At 37.2% G+C, this 22,229-nt stretch overlaps 1 protein-coding gene across 2 annotated transcripts in view; it reads right to left on the reverse strand.

The window, feature by feature from the left end:
• Positions 1 to 22,229, reverse strand: part of GUCY1A2 (guanylate cyclase 1 soluble subunit alpha 2) — a 431,189-nt gene that overhangs the window by 156,640 nt on the left and 252,320 nt on the right. The gene's annotated exons all lie outside the window — the stretch shown is intronic.

Genomic DNA, 22,229 nt, shown 5'->3' on the forward strand with positions numbered 1-22,229 from the left:
AATCACTCCATGGTCCTTCCATTAGTTCTTAGTAGCAAAACTAATCCTTTCTTCTACTCTGTTTCAACAGCACACGTCTATATTATAGCATTCATCATAGATTATAATCAATATGTATCAATATATAATCAATATGTATCCACAGCTACAAAGTGAGCTCTGTAAGAATGGGATCATGTCATTTTAATGTCTGTACTCATAGTGCTCATGATAGTGTCTTAAATATAACTATTTAATAAATAACTATCAAATGAATAAACAATCAACCATATTTAACTATGATTACAATAACAGTCATTCTAATCAGTTGCTCATTTGCCCCATTTATTTTATGAGCACCATGTAGACCTGTGTGCCATGTAGATCTGGGTAGGAAAAAATTGCTTCTAAATTACTGGAGATGCTTCTATCATAAATATAACAAGAATTACAAAATATTCTATTAGTTAAGATTTAACAGCAATAATTAAATTTCATGTGAATGAATCCTAACACTTTAATATTAAAAAGCTTCTCTGCATTAAATTCTGTGAGCACAAATTTAGGGAATGTGATGACAGCACCTATGAATGTCATGAAACTAGAGATGCCAAAATTATCAATGATTATCTGAATCTTACCAGGAAATATGCATCAAAAATGATTCAAATACACTCAGACCTATCAAGAAGTTCCAAATCTTCACTTCAGGATCTGTTATCTGGGGCCAGAAAATGTAAATTAAAATTGTATGGTAAGAACAGAAAGATGATACAATGTGAGTCAGCAAAAGTTTTATTCTAAATACTAAAATATACTTCCACCAAAATCTTTCACTGAGGAAGAAAACCAGCAAATAGAAAACGTCTGAAATGTGGTCATTTACCATTTCCCCCTAAAAACACAATGTCTTTTGCTGAACCTCAGATTTATCTCATACTTTTGTATTTCTATACAATTAAAACATCTAGAATTTTGTTAGTTATATAATTTGAAACTAACTTCTGATTTTCAAATATTAGAACACATAAGCAGTTAATTATTTGTATAAATTGAACTGCACTCCAGTCACTCTGAACATGCATGTTCCTGGAACATTATCTTTTCTTGGAGTCTCTATTATTATCAAACTTCTCATCAGTATTAACTCCACTATCATTTCAGTAAAAATTTATTGAATACCACTAAATGTGTATTTCTAGAATTTGTACCACAGGCATATATAAAGATTAGTTAGTTATATGTTGTACTTTCTCCTTAGGTATATATAATGTAATAGTATGGAGAAGATGGACCAATATGTTAGCAAATGACAAAAAAAAATCAAATTAAGTACACAACATAAATATAAGAAATTCACATTAAAATCCATTCCTGTAAGATTACATAACATTTAGTTTCCAAATATTTAAATCCAGACTAGCTATCAGAAACAATAGGATCAAGAGCTAGGTAAGAAATAGACAGCAAAAAACCCATAGATTAAGATGTGGAATTTTCACACTTATTCTTAAACACCCGACATAAAAAAAAATTTCTAAAATATGTTGTTGTCATCATGGCAGGCTAGATTATGCTGCAGTAACAATACAACCTGCAAATCGTAATGCTCTAAAATAGCAAAGGTTTTTTCTGATTCATGTTGCATATTTATGGGGGTTAGGGGATTGGGGTAGAGGAGAGAAACATTGTGCCACATCTCGTCACTCCAGGGACAGTGCCAATAGAATCTCCTCATCTGAAGCTGGTTGCCATGTCAGAAGAAAAGAGGTTCTGATTATACACTAGCTCTTAAAGCTTCCTCCCATAAGTGACATATATGGCTTTTTGTCAGGATTCATTCGTCAAAGCAAGTCACGTGACCATGTTTAACAAAAAGGAGATGGGAAAATGCAACCAAACTTGTGCTCAGAGAAGGATCAGAAATATCTGGTGAATAGTACTAATGAGAACATGAATGAATATGTGATCGCTTAGAAATTTTCAAACAGCTAGATGTCTGTAAAGTGCAAGTAATACATCCTTGAGATGTTTTTCTTTCCTTGTAGATATATTCAGTATCTTAACCTGAAAATCTTGGATGAAACACCTTAGTAATGCAGCTTTCCATTAAAGCTCTCTTCTTTTCTCCTCTCCCTTCATCTAAATGTCAGGTCTACACAAATTTAGCAGAATTGAATACATGTGGAAATTTTAGTGTATTCCCTTCAAACTTATGTCAACTTTGCTTCAAAAGGAGCAGGGAAAGTGAAAGCATTATATATCAGTTAAATTTCTTTTGAGGCTGTTTCCTTGAGTTAAACAAGTAGACATTATAAACATATTACCAAAAAACTGTCCAAAAAGTTGACTATGGTCTGAATTCCTTTATAATTGTCTCAGTGTTTTTTTAATAGACACCATCTAAAATAGTGCATCTCATTTATTTTCAGTATCTCCAACCTGTTCTTAAATGACATTAGATAAAAATAAAGATGACTAAACTAAACTTGGAAATGAAAAAGATAGAGCTTATGCAAATGTCAGAAAAACCTTACATCCTTCTCTGAACATAAAAGAGGAGGCTTAAATACTAAAAATATTATGTAACAACTGTTGCCCCACATATTATTATACCTGCTTTTATCAAACTTTAAAGAATTAATCTATCTCAGTATATCTTCTCAACACTTTATAATCAAACTCCCTACATTATTCAAGAAATAAAGGTGGTATAAATAAACTTCTTAGAGTTATGCATTCACCCTTTTTATTTATTTTAGCTTTAATTTATTACTTAAAATAATTTATTTATACTTTCTAATAGAAGCTCATCCCCATGTTTTCTTCTCCCTCCCCTCCAGATTAATGTTCAAGAATTATCTGGGAAATTTCTTGGAAATTTGGGCACAGTGGGGAGGAAAGAATGTGTGTGTTGTAAATAAGGGTGAGGGTGGTACTGGGGCTAGGATTACCCTACAAGAACACTGCACATAACTGGGCAGTAAATAATCTCTGCCCCATGAAACTCATGACCACCTCAGTCCTTCCATCCCATAGTCCTGGGACTATCTTCCTTTGAACTTTGTAGAACTTGTGAAAGGGAGTTTGGGGAGAGGGCATAATAGTAGAGTCAGAGAACTCTGACAGTCTACCTTACTGGATAGCCTCCCTCTCTTCATCTGGACACAATCAAGAGGAGAAACAAGTTAGAAAGTCTGCTTTTCTAGATTGCTCCAAGGTGGTAGAGTAGAAGGACTTGTGCTCATGCCCTCTTGCGAGAACACTGGAATCACAACTAAGTGCTCAACAATCATTGACAGTAAGACACTGGAACTCACCAAAAAAGATACCCCACATCCAAAGACAAAGGAGAAGCTGCAATGAGATGGTAGGAGGGATGCAATCAAAACAAAATCAAATCCCATAACCGCTGGGTGGGTGACTTACAAACTGGAGAACAATTATACCACAGAAGTCCACCCACTGGAGTGAAGGCTGTGAGCCCCACATCAGGCTTCCCAACCTGGGGGTTGGGCAATGGGAGGAGGAATTCCCAGAGAATCCAACTTTGAAGGCTAGTGGGATTTGATTGCAGGACTTCAACAGGACTGCAGGAAACAGACACTCCATTCTTGGAGGGCACACACAAAGAAGTGTGCACATAAGGATCCAGGGGGAAGGAGCAGTGATGCCATAGGAGACTGAACCAGACCTACCTGCTAGTGTAGGAGGGTCTCCTGTAGAGGTGGGGAGCAGCTATGGCTCACCACACGCACAAGGACACTGGCAGCAAAAGTTCTGGGAAGTACTCCTTGGCATGAGACCACCCGTAGTCTGCCATTAGCCCCACCAAAGAGCCTGTATCCTCCAGTACTGGGTTGCCCTAGGCCAAAAAACCAGCAGCAAGGGAACTCAGTCCCATCCATCAGCAGACAAGTGGATTAAAGTTTTACTGAGCTCTATCCACCACAGAAACAACAAGCTATACCCACCACCAGTTCCTACCATCAGGAAGCTTGCACTAGCCTCTTAGATGGCCTCATCCACCAGAAGGCAGACAACAGAAGCAAGAATAACAATCCAGCAGCCTGTGGAATGAAAACCACATTCAAAGATAGACAAAATGAAAAGGCAGAGGACTAGGTACAAAACGAAGGAACAAGATAAAACCCCAGAAAAACAACTAAATGAAGTGGAGATAAGCAAGTTTTCAGAAAAAAATATTCAGAATAATGATAGTGAAGATGATGCAGGACCTCAGAAAGAGAATGGAAGCAAAGATCAAGAAGATGCAAGGAATGTTTAACAAAGACCTAGAAGAATCAAAGAACAAATAAACAGAGATGAACAGTACAATAACTGAAATGAAAAATACACTAAAAGGAATCAATAGCAGAATAACTGAGGCAGAAGAACAGATAAGTGACCTGGAACACAGATGGGTGAAAATCACTGCTGTGAAACAGAATAAAGAAAAAAGAATGAAAATAAATGAAGACAGACTAAGAGACCTCTGGGACAATATTAAACACACCACATTGGCATTATGGGGGTGCCAGAGGAGAAGAGAGAGAGAGAAAGGACCCGAGAAAATATTTGAAGAGACTATAGTGGACACATTCCATAACATGGGGAAGGAAATAGTCACCCAAAGCCAGGAAGCACAGACAGTCTCAGGCAGGATAAACCCAAGGAGAAACACACCAAGACACATAGTAATCAAACTGACAAAAATTAAAGACAAAGAAAAATTATTAAAAGCAGCAAGGTAAAAATGACAAATAACAAACAAGGGAACTCCCATAAGGTTAACAGCTGATTTCTCAGCAGAAACTCTACAAACCAGAAGGGAGTGGCACAATATATGTAAAGTGATGAAAGGGAGAACAGAAAACCAGATTACTCTACCCAGCAAGGATCTCATTCAGATTTGATGGAGAAATCAATAACTTTCCAGACAAGCAAAAACTAAGAGAATTCAGAAGAACCAAACCAGTTCTACACCAAATGCTAAAGGAACTTCTCTAAGTGGAAAACACAAGAGAAGAAAAGGACCTACAAAAACAATCCCAAAACAATTAAGAAAATGGTAATAGGAACATACATATTGATAATTACCTTAAATGTAAATGGATTAAATGCTCAACCCAAAATACACTAGCTCACTGAATGGATACAAAAAAAGACCCGCATATATGCTGTCTACAAGAGACCCACTTCAGACCTAGGGACACAAAGAGACCAAAAGTGAGGGGATGGAAAAAGATATTCCATGCAAATGGCAATCAAAAGGAAGTTGGAGTAGCAATACTCATATCAGATAAAATAGACTATAAAATAAAGAATGTTCCAAGAGACAAGGAAGGACACTACATGATCAAGGGATCAATCCAAGAAGAATATATAATAATTATAAATATATATGCACCCAGCATAGGAGCACCTCAATACATAAGGCAAATACTAACAGCTATAAAAGAGGAAATCAACAGTAACACAATAATCGTGGGGGATTTTAACACCTCACTTATACCAATGGACAGTTCATCCAAAATGCAAATAAATAAGGAAACACAAGCTTTAAATAACACATTATACCAGATGGACTTAATTGATACTTATAGGACATTCCACCTGAAAAGAGCAGATTACACTTTCTTCTCAAGTGCACACAAAACATTCTCCAGGATAGATCACATCTTAGGTCACAAATCAAGCCTCAGTAAATTTAAGAAAACTGAGATCATATCAAGCATTTTCTCTGACCACAATGCTATGAGATTAGAAATAAATTACAATGAAAAAAAGTAAAAAACACAAACACATGGAGGCTAAACGATACATTACTAAATAACCAAGAGATCACTGAAGAAATACCTAGAGACAAATGACAACAAAAACATGACAATCCAAAACCTATGGGATGCAGCAAAAGCAGTTCCAAGAGGAAAGTTTAGAGCAATATAATCCTACCTCAAAAAACAAGAAAAATCTCAAATACACAACTTAAACTTACACCTAAAGCAATTAGAGAAAGAAGAAAAAAAAATACACAAAGTTAGCAGAAGAAAAGAAATCATAAAAATCAGATCAGAAATAAATGAAAAAGAAACAAAGGAAACAATAGGAAATATCAATAAAGCTAAAAGAAGGTTCATTGAGAAGATAAACAGAATTGATAAACCATTAGCCAGACTCCTGAGGAAAACAAGGGAGAAGACTCAAATCAACAGAATTAGAAATGAAAAAGGGTAAGTAACAACTGACACTGCAGAAATGAAAAGGACCATGAGAGACTACTACAAGCAACTATATGCAAATAAAATGGACAACCTGGAAGAAATGGAAAAGATCTTAGAAAAGCACAACTTTCCAAGACTGAACCAGCAAGAAATAGAAAATATGAACAGAACAAATGCAAGCACTGAAATTGAAACTGTGATTAAAAATCTTCCAACAAACGAAAGTCCAGGACCCAGATGACTTCACAGGGGAAATCTATCAAACATTCAGAGAAGAGTTAACACCCATCCTTCTCAAACTCTTCCAAAAAATTGCAGAGGAAGGAACATTCCCAAACTCATTGTACGAGGCCACCAAACACCCTGATACCAAAACCAGGAAAAGATACTACAAAAAAAGAAAATTACAGACCAATATTACTGATGAATATAGGTGCAAAAATCCTCAACAAAATACTAGCAAATAGAATCCAAAAACACACTATAAGGATCATACACCATGATCAAGTGACATTTATCTCAGGGATGCAAGGATTCTTCAATATATGCAAATCAATCAATGTGATACACCATTTTAACAAATTGAAGAATAAAAACCATATGATTATCTCAATAGATGCATAAAAATATTTTGGCAAAATTCATCATCCATTTATGATAAAAACTCTCCAGAAAGGGGGCATAGAGGGAACCTACCTCAATATAATAAAGACATTATATGACAAACCCACAGCCAACATCGTTCTCAATGGTGAAAAACTGAAAGCGTTTCCTCTAGGATCAGGAACAAGACAAGGATGTCCACTCTCACCACTATCATTCAACAACGTTTTGGAAGTCCTAGCTATGGCAATCAGAGAAGAAAAAGAAATAAAAGGAACACAAATTGGAAAAGAAGAAGTAAAACTGTCACTGTTTGCAGATGACATGATACTATACATAGAAAATCCTAAAGATGCCACCAGAAAACTACTAGAACTAATCAATGAATTTGGTAAAGTTGCAGGGTAGAAAATTAATGCACAGAAATATCTTGCATTCCTATACACTAATGATGAAAAATCTGAAAGAGAAATTAAGGAAACACTTCCATTTACCATTGCAACAAAAAGAATAAAATACCTAGGAATAAACCTACCTAGGGAGACAAAAGACCTGTATGCAGAAAACTATAAGACACTGACAAAAGAAATCAAAGATGATACAAACAAATGAAGGGACATACCATGTTCTTGGACTGGAAGAATGAATATTGTGAAAATGACCATACTACCCAAAGCAATCTACAGATTCAATGCAATTCCTAACAAATAACCAATGGCATTGTTTAAGGAACTAGAAAAAAAAATTTAATTTGTGTGGATACATAAAAGACCCTGAATAGCCAAAGCAATCTTGAGGGAATAAAACGGAGCTGGAGGAATCCCCGACTTCAGTTTATACTACAAAGCTAGTATAGTAGCTTTATACTACCTACAAATCAAGACAACATGGTACTGTCACAAAAACAGAAATATTGATCAATGGGACAGGATAGAAACCCCAGAGATAAACCCATGCACATATGGTCAACTAATCTATGACAAAGGATGCAAGAATATACAATGGAGAAAAGACAGCCTCTTCAATAAGTGATGTTAGGAAAACTGGACAGCTACATGTAAAAGAATGAAATTAGAACACTCCCTAACACCACGCACAAAAACAAACTCAAAATGGATTAAAGACCTAAATGTAAGACTGGACACTATAAAACTCTTAAAGGAAAACATAGGAAGAACACTCTATGACATAAATCACAGCAAGATCTTTATTGATCCTCCTCCTAGAATAATGAAAATATAAACAAAAATAAACATATGGGACCTAATGAAACTTCAAAGCTTTTGCACAGCAAAGGAAACCATAAACAAGACAAAAAGACAACCCTCAGAATGGGAGAAAATATTTGCAAATGAAGCAACTGACGAAGGATTAATCTCCAAAATATACAAGCAGCTCATGCAGCTCAATATAAAAAAACAAACAACCCAATCAAAAAATGGGCAGAAGACCTAAGTAGACATTTATCCAAAGAGACATACAGATGGCCAACAGGCACATGAAAAGGTGCTCAACAAGGCTAATTATTAGAGAAAGGCAAATCAAAACTACAATGAGGTATCACATCCAACCAGTTAGAATGGACATCATCAGAAAATCTAGAAACAACAAATGCTGGAGAGGGTGCAGAGAAAAGGAAACACTCTTGCACTGTTGGTGGGAATGTAAATTGATACAGCCACTAAGGAGAACAGTATGGAGGTTCCTTAAAAAACTAAAAATAGAATTACCATATGACCCAGCAATCCCACTACTGGGCATGTACCCAGAGAAAACCATAATTCGAAAGGACACATGCACCCCAATGTTCATTGCAGCACTATTTACAATAGCCAGGTCATGAAAGCAACCTAAATGCCCATTGACAAATGAATGAACAAAGAAGATGTGGTACATATATACAATGGAATATTATTCAGCCATAAAAAGAATGAAATTCAGTCATTTGCAGAGACGTGGATGGACCTAGAGACTTATACAGAGTGAAGTAAGTCAGAAAGAGGAAAACAAATATCATATATTAACACATTTATGTGGAATCTAGAAAAATGGTACACATGAACTGGTTTGCAAGGTAGAGATAGAGACACATATGGAGAGAACAAGCATATGGACACCAAGTGGGGGAAAGCAGGAGTGGTGGAGGTGGTGGTGGGATGAATTGGGAGATTGGGATTGACATATATACACTAATATGTATAAAATAGATAACTAATAAGAACCTGCTGTATAAAAAATAAATAAATAAAATAAAATTCAAGAATAAAAAAACAAAAACAAACAAAAAAACAAATCTTTGCCAACTGGATCAGCTAAAAATAGTTTCCCATTTTAATTTTCTTATTTTTGAGTTTGAGGATCTTCCTTTTTTGTTGGTCATTTGTAATTCTAGTTTTGTACCAACTTTCCAAATTTTTGATTAGCCTTTTTCTAAGAGCTTTGTAAGAATTATTTGTATACTAAGGCCTTTTTCTGTCATGAGATTTGCATTTTTTTGTCTTATTTTGTTGGTCTTTTGACTTTGTAATGATACTTTTGTTGCACACATATTTTAGAATTTTTACTGACAAATGTACCAGTTTTTTTCCTTTATGGATTCTGGATTTTTATACCATACTTATAAATAATTCCTAAATTATGTTTTACATTTACTCATCTTTTATATTTTTATGAGCCCATTTTATATTAAATGCATTGATTTATCAAAAAAAAAAAAAAAAAAAGAAAGTCTGCTTTTCTAATTGTTCTGCTTTCTGTTTTTGGCCCCTAGAGTCTTTAAAAAAGAAATGGAGGTGGGAAGGAGAGAGAAGAGAGGTGTTGGAATATGATGTAAGCCTAAAAATGAAAAATGTCTTCTTTTTCCCTCCTAGCATTTCACAGAGCACTTGGTCACCTGGGCATGATGAGGTCATTGTGGCTAAGAACACTTGATTTTCAGAAAGGATACCATATTTGTGCTTGCTGTGAGGATTGGGCCACACCTGCCAGCCCAATCACCTGTCTTATATTAGGTTCGATTCCTGAGTGACAGGGAGAGGGGTACAGTAGAGGAGTTTTCTAGTGATTGGCAGGCACCCTGAGTCCACAAAACAGTTCTGGAGGTACTTGATAACTAGAAACCAGACAAAAGGATTGTTGGTGGTATGGACATAGATTATCCAAAAGGCTGGCCATAAAAAGGTAGAGCATGGCAAAGGTCTTCGTGAAAACTTGTAAGTAGCAGAAGACCAGGAAAAACTGTATACTTGGGTAAATTTGGAGACATTTTACATTTCCCCCTTTATTTCATACATACTCAGCAGGTCTCTGCTGTTTATATTCCTGTTTTTCCAGGTACTCAGCAGCTGAGTGGGTGAAATAGGCTCCTGGCCAAATATGAAAATCCAGGTGTCAGTGGCCAAGCAGAGGTGATAGGGGTATGGAACATCCACTGGACCTACTTGAAGATGAACAGTTTGCCACAGACAGCAAGCATGAACCCAGTTTTTTATTGTTGTTGAGGTTGTGTTTCTTGAAGATATACTTGCTCTCTTCAAACATGACTCACGAGTACATATATCAAAAGCAAGTAGGAAGGCCCTGACAAAAACAAATGCTCAAGCAATGTAGATGAAAGCAGTGCAGTCTTTAGCATCATTTTCTTGGGTTAAGCAAAGTGATGGTCATGGCCATAGAAGCTACATTATTGAAGTTGAGAGCACTGGCAGTCCAGAGGAGCCAAGATGCAGAGACGCCAGCACATAAACATCACTGTTGGTCAAGCACAGGTGTAACAATAAGTGGAAGGTAATAAAAATGTCCCTGGAGCAGAGATAATTTCCAGAAGTAGGAGTTAACCAGACTAGTACCAAAATAGCCTTGAGTGTGTCCCTGGGCTACCCTTCTGAAAGTAGTCTGATTTCCCTTCACATAGCAGGTGGTATTGTAGGAGTTGGGCCACATTTTTCCTTTAATAAGAACAATCTTGTCAGATCCTGAGAGGCTATGGTCTGAGAACCAGGTGAAAAAGTTACAGGTGATACCCTGCTCCTGCAGATGAAAGACTCCTGACCATATATTTGGAATGGAAAAAAATGTCACTTGTCCAGAAGCTCTCATCTCATATTCTTTAATAATCACCTTGTTTCTGCAGTAGGAGTTTGCTCAAAAGATTACCTTGAAGTTGTAGATTGTCCTGGGTTATCTGAACTCTTTTCTTCCTAATTAATATGAACCTCACGTGCAGGCTCAGCGGCCATGGCTCATGGGCCTAGCCACTCCATGGCATGTGGGATCTACCCAGACCGGGGCATGAACCTGTGTCCCCTGCATTGGCAGGCAGCCTCTCAACCACTGCGCCACGAGGGAAGCCCAGCCCTCACGTTTTCTCAAGTTTACTTTCCCTACTTCTGGGTCTGTGACTTTCTTATACACATATTTGATGAACATAATTCTATATTACAGTATGTTTTGGGGTGTGTGTGCATTTGTGCATGTATGTGTTTATACTCTCCCTCTATTAGCTATATTTAACTTTATATCCCTGAATCCTAGCACAGTAAGTATAAGGATGCCCAATAGAGTTTTATTAAATGCTTTAAATTTGTGCAGTTTCTACATTGGAGTGGAAATTGTCCACTAAGCAAGCTTTCTGAATGCAAAATTCAGGACCACCCACATAAGAATCACCTAGACAGTACTTACTAAAAATTAGATCTCTAGGCCCCACCTAGATCTATTAAAAGAAAATCTAAGTATAAGACAAAGCTAACTGCATTCTCACATGCTTCCAGGTAAACTTTATGATTCTCAAAGTTTGAAGACTTCTGGTGTGTGATGTGAATTAAAAATATACAAAATCCACCCAGATATTCACATTTTTTAAAAAGTGCTAATAAGCCTTCAGAATGGAGAAAAGCAGCACTACCCTGAGCTCCAGCCATTGCCATATAAATTTTTCTCGGAGTTTTGCCTTAATAGTGGGGGCAATAAGCTTCTCCAGATATATTCATAATTTTCAGAACTTTATATGAAAACTTCCAGTCAGTCACCATCTCTCCATCCCTGCACATACCCACCAAATGCTGAGAATCATCTGGCACAAGAGGTATTCAATGATCCAAAGTTTGTTGAGTACAATTAAATACATCCAGGTGGGGAGACCTTCAAGATGGTGGAGGAGTAAGATGTGGAGATCACCTTCTTCCCTACAAATACATCAAAAATGCATCTACACGTGGAACAACTCCTACAGAACACTTACTGAACACTGGCAGAAGACCTCAGATTTCCCAAAAGGCAAGAAAATCCACACGTACCTGGGTAGGGCAAAAGAAAAAAGAAAAAACAGAGACAAAAGAATAGGAACGGGACCTGCACCTCTGGGAAGCAGCTGTGAAGGAGGGAAAGTTTTCACACACTAGGAAGTCCCTTCACTGGCGGAGATGGGGGTGGGTGGGGGGAAAGCTTTGGAGCCACGGAAGACAGCGCAGCAACAGTAGTGCAGAGGGCAAAGTGGAGAGATTCCCACACAGAGGATTGGTGCTGACCAGCACTCACCAGGCTGAGAGGCTTGTCTGCTCACCTGCCAGGGGGTGTGCTGGGAGCTGAGGCTCAGGCTTCAGAGGTCAGATCCCAGGGAGAGGACTGGGGTTGGCGGCATGAACACAGCCTGAAGGGGGGGCTAAGGCACCATAGTTAACGGGGAGGGAGTCTGGAAAAAAGACTGGACCTGCATAAGAGGCAAGAGACCATGATTTCGGGGTGTGCAAGGAGAGGGGATTCCTTCTCTGTCAACCCACAGAAGGCAGAGGACTGGCTAAACGAGCTCCAGAGATGGGAGCAAGCCGTGGCTATCAGCTCAGTCTCCAGAGATGGACATGAAACGCTAATGCTTCTGCTGCAGCCACCAAGAATCCTGTGTGCAAGCACAGGTCACTATCCACAACCCTGCTCCGGGAGCCTGTGCAACCCACCACTGCCAGGGTCCTGTGATCCAGGGACAATTTCCCTGGGAGAACACACCATGCACCTCAGGCTGTTGCAACTTCACATGGGGCTCTGGACTGCAGGCTCGCCCCACATTCCAATTATAACTACTGTACCCCTCCCTCCCCCTGGCATGAGTGAGCCAGAGCCCCCTAATCAGCTGCTGACTTAACCTCCTCCTGTCTGGGCAGTGAACAGATGTCTGAGGGTGGCCTACAAACAGAGGTGGGGCCAAAATGAAAGCTGAACACCAGGAGCTGTGTGAACAAAGAAGAGAAAGGGAAATTACTCCAAGTCTCAGGAGCAGCAGATTAAATCCCCACAATCAACTTGACACACCCTGCATCTGTGGAATACCTGAATATACAAATAATCAAGCCAAAATTAGGTGGTGTACTTTGGGAACAACTGTAGACTTGGGGTTTGCTGTATGAGACTGACTTTTTTCTGATTTTTACGTTTATCATAGTATAGTTTTTAGCACTTGTTATCATTGGTGGATTTTTTTATTGGTGTCGTTGCTCTCTTTTTTTTTATTATTACTTTTTTATTTTAACAACTTTTTTCTTTTAATAATTTTATATTAATTAATTAATTAATTTTCTCCATTTTCTTCTGGGCTATGTGGCTGACAGGGTCTTGGTTCCCTGTCCTGGTGTCAGGCCTGAGCCTCTAAGGTGGGAGGGCTGGGCTCAGGACATTGGACCATCTGAGACCTCCCAGCCCCAAGTAATATCAATTGGCGAGAGCTCTCACAGAGATCTCTCTCTCAACAGTAAGACCGAGCTCCATCCAATGGTCAGCAAGCTCCAGTGCTGGATGCCCGATGGTAAACAACTAGCAGGAACACAGGAACACAACGCCACCCATTAACAAAGAGGCTGCCCCAAATCATAGTAAGTTCACAGACACCCCAAAACACACCACTTGACAAGGCCCTGCTGATAAGAAAGGCAAGATCCAGCCCCATCCATCAGAACACAGGCACCAGTCCCCTCCACCAAGAAGCCTACACAAGCCACTGAACCAGCCTTACCCACTGGGGGAAGATACCAAAACAATGGGAACTATGAACCTGCAGCCTGAGAAAAGGAGTACAAGCACAATAAATTAAGCAAAATGAGAAGACAGAGAAATATGCAGCAGATGAAGGAGCAAGGTAAAAACCCACCAAACCAAACAAATGAAGAGGAAATACTCAGTCTACCTGAAAAAGAATTCAGAGTAATGATAGTAAAGATGATACAAAATCTTGGAAAATGGAATGGAGAAAATACAAGAAATCTTTTACAAGGACCTAGAAGAACTAAAGAGCAAACAATGATGAACAACACAATAAATGAAGTTAAAAATTCTCTAGAAAGAATCAATAGGAGAATAACTGAGGCAGAAGAATGAATAAGTGACCTGGAAGATAAAATAGTGGAAATAACTACCGCAGAGCAGATTAAAGAAAAAAGAATGAAAAGAATTGAGGACAGTCTCAGAGACCTCTGGGACAACATTAAATGCACCAACACTAGAATTATAAGGGTCCCAGAAGAAGAAGAGAAAAAGAAAGGGGCTGAGAAATTATTTGAAGAGATTATAGTTGAAAACTTCACTAACGTGGGAAAGGAAATAAGTCCAGGAAGTGCAGAGAGTCTCATACAGGATAAATCCAAGGAGAAACATGCCAAGATGCATATTAATCAAACTATAAAAAATTAAACACATAAAAAAATTCTAAAAGCAGCAAGGAAAAAGCAACAAATAACATACAGGGGAATCCTCAGAAGGTTAACAGCTGATCTTTCAGCAGAAACTCACAAGCCAGAAGGGAGTGGCAGGACATATTTAAAATGATGAAAGGGAAAAACCTACCGGCAAGATTACTCTACCCAGCAAGGCTTTCATTCAGATTTGATGGAGAAATGAAAACCTTTACAGACAAGCAAAAGTTAAGAGAATTCAGCATCACCAAACCAGCTTTACCACAAATGCTAAAGGAACTTCTCTAGGCAAGAAACACAAGAGAAGGAAAAGACCTACAATAACAAACCCAAAACAATTAAGAAAATGGGAATAGGAACATACATATCGATAACTACCTTAAATGTAAATGGATAAAATGCTCCCACCAAAAGACCCAGACTGGCTGAATGGATACAAAAACAAGACCCATATATATATGCTGTGTACAAGAGACCCACTTTAGAGCTAGGGACACGTACAGACTGAAAGTGAAGGGATGGAAAAAGATATTCCATGCAAATGGAAATCAAAAGAAAGCTGGAGTAGCAATTCTCATATCAGACAAAATAGACTTTAAAACAAAGACTATTAGAAGAGACAAAGAAAGACACTACATAATGATCAAGGGAATGATCCAAGAAGAAGATATAACAATTGTAAATATTTATGCACCCAACATAGGAGCACCTCAATACATAAGGCAAATACTAACACCCATAAAAGGAGAAATCGACAGTAACACAATCATAGTAGGGGACTTTAACACCCCACTTTCACCAATGGACAGATCATCCCAAATGAAAATAAATGAGGAAACACAAGCTTTAAATGATACATTAAACCAGATGGACTTAATTGATATTTATAGGACATTCCATCCAAAAATGACAGAATACACTTTCTTCTCAATTGCTCATGGAACATTCTCCAGGATAGATCATATATTGGGTCACAAATCAAGCCTCAGTAAAATTAAGAATACTGAATATGTATCAAGTATCTTTTCCGACCACAATGCTATGAGACTAGATATCAATTACAGGAAAGAAAGTGTAAAAAATACAAACACATGGAGGCTAAACAATACATTACTAAATAACCAAGAGATCACTGAAGAAATCAAAGAGGAAATCAAAAAATACCTAGAAACAAATGACAATGTAAACATGATGACCCTAGACATAGGGGATGAAGCCAAAGCAGTTCTGAGAGGGAAGTTTACAGGAATACAATCCTACCTCAAGAAACAGGAAAAATCTCGAATAAACAACCTAATCTTACACCTAAAGCAATTAGAAAAAGAAGAACCAAAGAACCCAAAGTTAGCAGAAGGAAAGAATTCATAATGAGCAGATCAGAAATAAATGAAAAAAGAAATGAAGGAAACAATACAAAGACCAATAAAACTAAAAGATGGTTCTTTGAGAAGATAAACAAAATTGATAAACCATTAGCCAGACTGATCAAGAAAAAAAGAAGACTCAAATCAACAGAATTAGAAATGAAAAAGAGGTAGGAACTGAAACTACAGAAATACAAAGGATCATGAGAGATTACTACAAGCAACTATATGCTAGTAAAATGGAAAACCTGAAAGAAATGGACAAATTTTTAGAAAAGCAAATCCTTCTGAGACTGTACCAGGAAGAAATAGAAAATATAAACAGACCAATTGCAAACAGTGAAATTGAAACTGTGATTTAACATCTTCCTACAAACAAAACTCCAGGACCAGATGGCTTCACAGACGAATTCTATCAAACATTTAGAGAAGAGCTTACACCTATCATTCTCAAACACCTCCAAAATATAGCAGAGGGAGGAACACTCCGAATCTCATTCTACAAGGCCACCATCACCCTAATACCAAAGCCAGACAAAGATACTACAAAAAAAGAAAACTACAGGCCAATATCACTGATGAACATAGATGCAAAAATCCTCAACGAAATATTAGCAAACAGAATCCAACAGCACATTAAAAGTCTTATACGCCATGATCAAGTGGGGTTTGCCCCAGGAATGCAGGGATTCTTCAATATATGCAAATCAATCAATGTGGTACATTATATTAACAAATTGAAGAAGAAAAACCATACAATAATCTCAAGAGATGCAGAAAACACTTTTGACAAAATTCAACACTGTTTATGATAAAAACTCTCCAGAAAGTAGGCATAGAGAGAACTTACCTCAACATAATAAGGGCCATATATGACAGACCCACAGCCAACATCATTTTCAATGGTGAAAAACTGAATGCATTTTCTCTAAGATCAGGAACAAGACAAGGTTGCCCACTCTCAACATTAATATTTGACATAGTGTTGGAAGTTTTAGCCACAGCCATCAGAGAAGAAAAAGGAATCCAAATTGGAAAAGAAGAAGTAAAAGTGCCAGTGTTTGCTGATGACATGATACTATATATAGAGAATCCTAAAGATGCTACCAGAAAACTACTAGAGCTAATCAATGAATTTGGTAATGTAGCAGGATACAAAATTAATGCAAGGAGATCTCTTGCTGTCCTATACAGTAATGAGGAAAAATCTGAAAAAGAAATTAAGGAAACACTCCCATTTACCATTGCAACAAAAAGAATAAAATACCTAGGAATAAACCTACCTAAGGAGACAAAAGTCCTGAATGCAGAAAGCTATAAGACACTGATGAAAGAAATCAAGGACAATACAAAGAGATGGAGAGATATACCATGTTCTTTGATTGGAAGAATTAACATTGTGAAAATAACTATACTACCCAAAGCAATCTACAGATTAATACAATCCCTATCAAACTACTAATGGCATTTTTCACAGAGCTAGAACAAAAAAAAATCACAATATGTATGGAAACACAAAAGACCCAGAATAGCCAAAGCAATCTTGAGAAACAAAAATGGAGCTGGACGAACAAGGCTCCCTCACTTCAGACTACACTACAAAGCTACAGTAATCAAGACAGTATGGTACTGGCACAGAAACAGAAATATAGATCAATGGAACAGGATAGAAAGCCCAGAGATAAACCCACGTACATATGGTCACCTTATCTTTGATAACGGAGGCAAGAATATACAAAGGAGAAAAGACAGCCTCTTCAATACATGGTGCTGGGAAAACTGGACATGTACATGTAAACAATGAAATTAGAATACTTCCTAACACCTAACTCAAAATGGATTAAAGAACTAAATGTAAGGCCAGACACTATAAGACTCTTAGAGGATAACATCTGAAGAACATTCTTTGACATAAATCACAGCAAGATCCTTTTTGACCCACCTCCTAGAGAAATGGAAAAGAAAACAAAAATAAACAAATGGGACATAATGAAACTTAAAAGCTTTTGCACAGCAAAGGAAACCATAAGAAAGATGAAAAGACAACCCTCAGAATGGGAGAAAATATGTGCAAATGAGGCAACTGACAAAGGATTAATCTCCAAAATATACAAGCAGTTCATGTAGCTCAATATCAAGAAACAAACAACCCAATCAAAAAATGGGCAGAAGACCTAAACAGACATTTCTCCAAAGAAGATATACAGATTGCCAACAAATACATGGAAGGATGCTTAAAATCACTAATCATTAGAGAAATGCAAATCAAAACTGCAATGAGGTATCATCTCACACCAGTCAGAATGGCCATAATCAAAAAATCTACAAACAATAAATGCTGGAGAGGGTGTGGAGAAAAGGGAACCCTCTTGCACTGTTGGTGGGAATGGAAATTGATACAGCCACTATGGAGAACAGTATGGAGCTTCCTTAAAAAACTAAATATAGAACTACCATATGACCCAGTAAACCCACTACTGGGCATAAACACTGAGAAAACCATAATTTAAAATGAATTATTTCAGGACTATTTACGATAGCCAGGACATGGAAGCAACCAAAGTGTTCATTGATAGACGAATGGATAAATAAGATGTGGCACATATATACAGTGGAATATTACTCAGGCATAAAAGGATATGAAATTGAATTATTTGTAATGAGGTTGATGGACCTAGTCTGTCATATGGAGTGAAGTAAGTCAGAAAGAGAAAAACAAATACCATATGCTAGCACACACACATATATATATAGACTCTAAAAAAAAAAAAGAAATGGTTCTGGTGAACCTAGAGGCAGAACAAGAATAAAGACACAGACATAGAGAATGGACTTGAGGACATGTGGAGGGGGAAGGGCAAGCTGCAAAAAAGTGAGATAGTAAGCATTGACATATATACTCTACCAAATGTAAAATAGATAGCTAGTGGGAAGCAGCTGCATAGCACAGGGAGATCATCTCGGTGCTTTGTGACCACCTAGAGGGGTGGGATTGGGAGGGTGGGAGGGAGATGCAAGAGGGTGGAGATATGGTGATATATGTATACATATAGTTGATTTTCTTTGTTATACAGCAGAAACTAACACAACACAGTAAAGTAATTATACTCCAATAAAGATGTTAAATAAAAAAAATATAAAGTTTTACATTAAGCAAAGAAAATACGTCTAATTGTATTATTGTGCATAATGGCTTAGCAATTCAAATGGAAACAAGTTTAAGGACTTACTGATAAAGCTACTTAAAAAAATCTAGCATTCTTTTAAAAAATTCTAATTACACTCATTTTGATTGATATTTCTGACCCAAATAATAATAATACTTCTTTCAAGGATGTCTCTATAGTGCTCAGCTGATAAGGCACATTGAAAAGAGGTCATGGATATAAATAGCACAGTTATTTAGCTTGGGAACTACTCCCAAATGAGGGGAAATAGATTCCAAATGACTGCCTAATAAAGAAAGCTCTTCTTCTGATAAAACTCTCAGTAGATCTATTAATGCAAATTCCAGTTACTGCTCAAGATCTCAATCATGTGGAAAACAATATTGCCAGCCCTTAGGTTGTTTATCACAAGGGTTATTAAATACTGAGATATGTTAGCAAATAATATATATGTGCATAAATATATAAATTTATTTTCCGGTCACAATTTTGCTGTAAATCCTCAGGGTAGGTGTGGCAACTGAAAATTTCTTTCTGCTATACAGTAGACTGTCCTGTAAGAACTTCAGTAATATGGTTCTAATATTCTACCTTTATCCACCACTATCATCCTAATTTATTCCATGCTTCAATCAAAATGAATAACTCAATGTTCTTTGCATACTTTCTGTTGCCACCATCTTATTTATACTCAAAGTTATTTCTCTATCTGGAATCCATCCATTCACTGTTTATGAAATAATTATTAAGATTCTATTTTTTTAAGAAACGTTTTCCAGAGATTCCTGATTTACCAGAACTTTAAATATGTCCCCAGAGAATGGTGAATTTCTGCTGTATTTTCAGTACACACATAATAAGTGCTGAATCATGTTAGTTGATGTCACAAAAGTGAATAGCTTCAAGACTTACTATAAAGCTACAGTAATCAAGACAGTGTGGTATCAGTAAAAGAATAGACAAATAAATCAGTTAAACAGAATAAATCACCCAGAAATAGACCCCATAAATATAGTTGACTGATCTTTGACAAAGGGGCAAAGGCAATACAATGGAGCAAAAATAGTCTTTTTAACAAACTGTGCTTGAACAGCTGGTCATCCACATATAAAAAAATGAATCTAGACACAGCTCTTACACCTGTCACAAAAATTAACTCAAAATGGAGTGTATACCTAAATGTAAAATAGAAAACTATAAAACTCCTGGAAGATAACATAGGAGAAAACCTAGATGAATTTGGGTATGGTGATGCTTTCTTTTTTTTTTTTTATAACACCACCAAAGACACAATCTATGAAAGAAACAATTGATAAACTGGACTTTATTAAAATTAAAAATTTCTGCTCTGAGAAAGATATTGTCAAGAGAAGTAGAAGACAAGTCACAGACAGGGAGAAAATATTTGCAAAAATCTATCTGATAAAGGACTATTATCTACAATATTTAAGTAATTCAACAATAAGGAAACAAACAATCCAATTTAAAAATTAGCTTAAGAGGGCTTCCCAGGTGGCACAGTTGTTAAGAATCCGCCTGCCAATGCAGGGGACGTGAGTTTGAGCCCTGGTCCAGGAAGATCCCACATGCTGCAGAGCAAATCAGCCCGTGCGCCACAGCTACTGAGCCTGCGCTCTACAGCCCGTGAGCCACGACTACTGAGCTCACATGCCACAACTACTGAAGTCAGCATGCCTAGAGCCTATGCTCTGCAACAGGGGAGGCCATCGCAATGGGAGGCCTGCGCACTGCAATGAAGAGTGGCCCCTGCTCACCACAACCAGAGAAAAAGCCCATGTGCAGCAATGAAGACCCAACACGGCCAAAAAAACAAATAGAATAAAATAATAAAATAAATAAAAATTAGCCTAAGACCTTAATATATACCTCACAAAGAAGATATACAGATTGAAAATAAACATATGAAAAGATGGTCCACATTATATGTCATCAGGGAAATGCAAATTAAAACACAGTGAGGTACAACTACAAACCAATTAGAATGGCGAAAATCTAGAACACTGACTGTGTTGTTGGCAAGGATGTGGAGCAACAGGAACTCTGTCATTGCTGGTGGAAATAAAAGTGGTACACCCTCTTTGGAAGACAGTTTGGCTGTCTCTTACACAACTAAACAAACTCGTACAGTACAACCTATTCAGCAATCACACTTGCTTGGTAGTAACCTAAAGGAGTTGAAAACAAATATCCATGCAAAAATTTACACCTGGAAGCAAGCGAGATATCCTTCAGTAAGTGAATGAATAAACTAACTGGTATATTCAGACAATGGAATATTATTAAAGAAATGACTTATCAAACCATGACAAGACATGGAGGACTCTTAGATACACGTTACTAAGTGAAACAAGCCAATCCGTAAAGACTGCATACTATGTGATCTAAATATATGATATTCTGGAAAAGGCAAAACTATGGAGACAATAAAAAGATCAGCAGTTGCTGGGAGCTGGGAGAGATGAACAGGTGGAGCACAGAGGATTATTAGGGCAGTAAAATATTCTGTATGATACTATAATGATGGATATATGTCATTATACATTTGCCCAAATCCATATAATGTACAATACCAAAAGTGAATCTAAGGTAAACTGTGGACTTGCTGATTATGATATGTCTATGTAGGTTCATCCTTGGTCACTCAACATTCTAGTGAATGGTGTTGATAATGTAGAAGGCTATGCATGTGTAGGGCAGTGGTATATGGGAAATCTCTGTACATTCCTCTCAATTTTATTGTAAAGCTAAAACTAAAAGTCTTTTTTCCTTTTTAAGTGAATAGTGTGGTCTAATTAGAAAATCAAATGGAAATACTTCATTAAGAATTTGTTTTTTAAAGATAACCTAACCTCTATAAATCCTACTGCCTCAGATTATCTATGTAAATACTAGCTTTTTTCTCCCCAGATTATGGTTTTAGAAAACAGATTTCCCCCAACCCCTCTTCCATGAGCCAAACTTGTCACATGCTTCCAAGTCCATCTTCATGCCATATCTCTTCTGAAAGTGTCCCCAATCCTTCAGTAGGATGTCAACTTGGCCTCTTTTAGGACCCCACTAAAGCTTGTTTTCTACATCTCTTATACTGTAGTCATTCATGTTCATACTTTCTCTAATATCATCCTGTCTAGATTGTTAAGTCATTTAACTTTGAAGGCAAGAACAATGCCTTAGTCATCATTTTAAATCCAG

This window comes from Aethalodelphis obliquidens, unplaced genomic scaffold (assembly GCF_003676395.1).
Source record: "Aethalodelphis obliquidens isolate GAN/ISIS:26980383/991018 unplaced genomic scaffold, ASM367639v1 scaffold93, whole genome shotgun sequence".
Classification (NCBI taxonomy): Eukaryota; Metazoa; Chordata; class Mammalia; order Artiodactyla; family Delphinidae; genus Aethalodelphis; species Aethalodelphis obliquidens.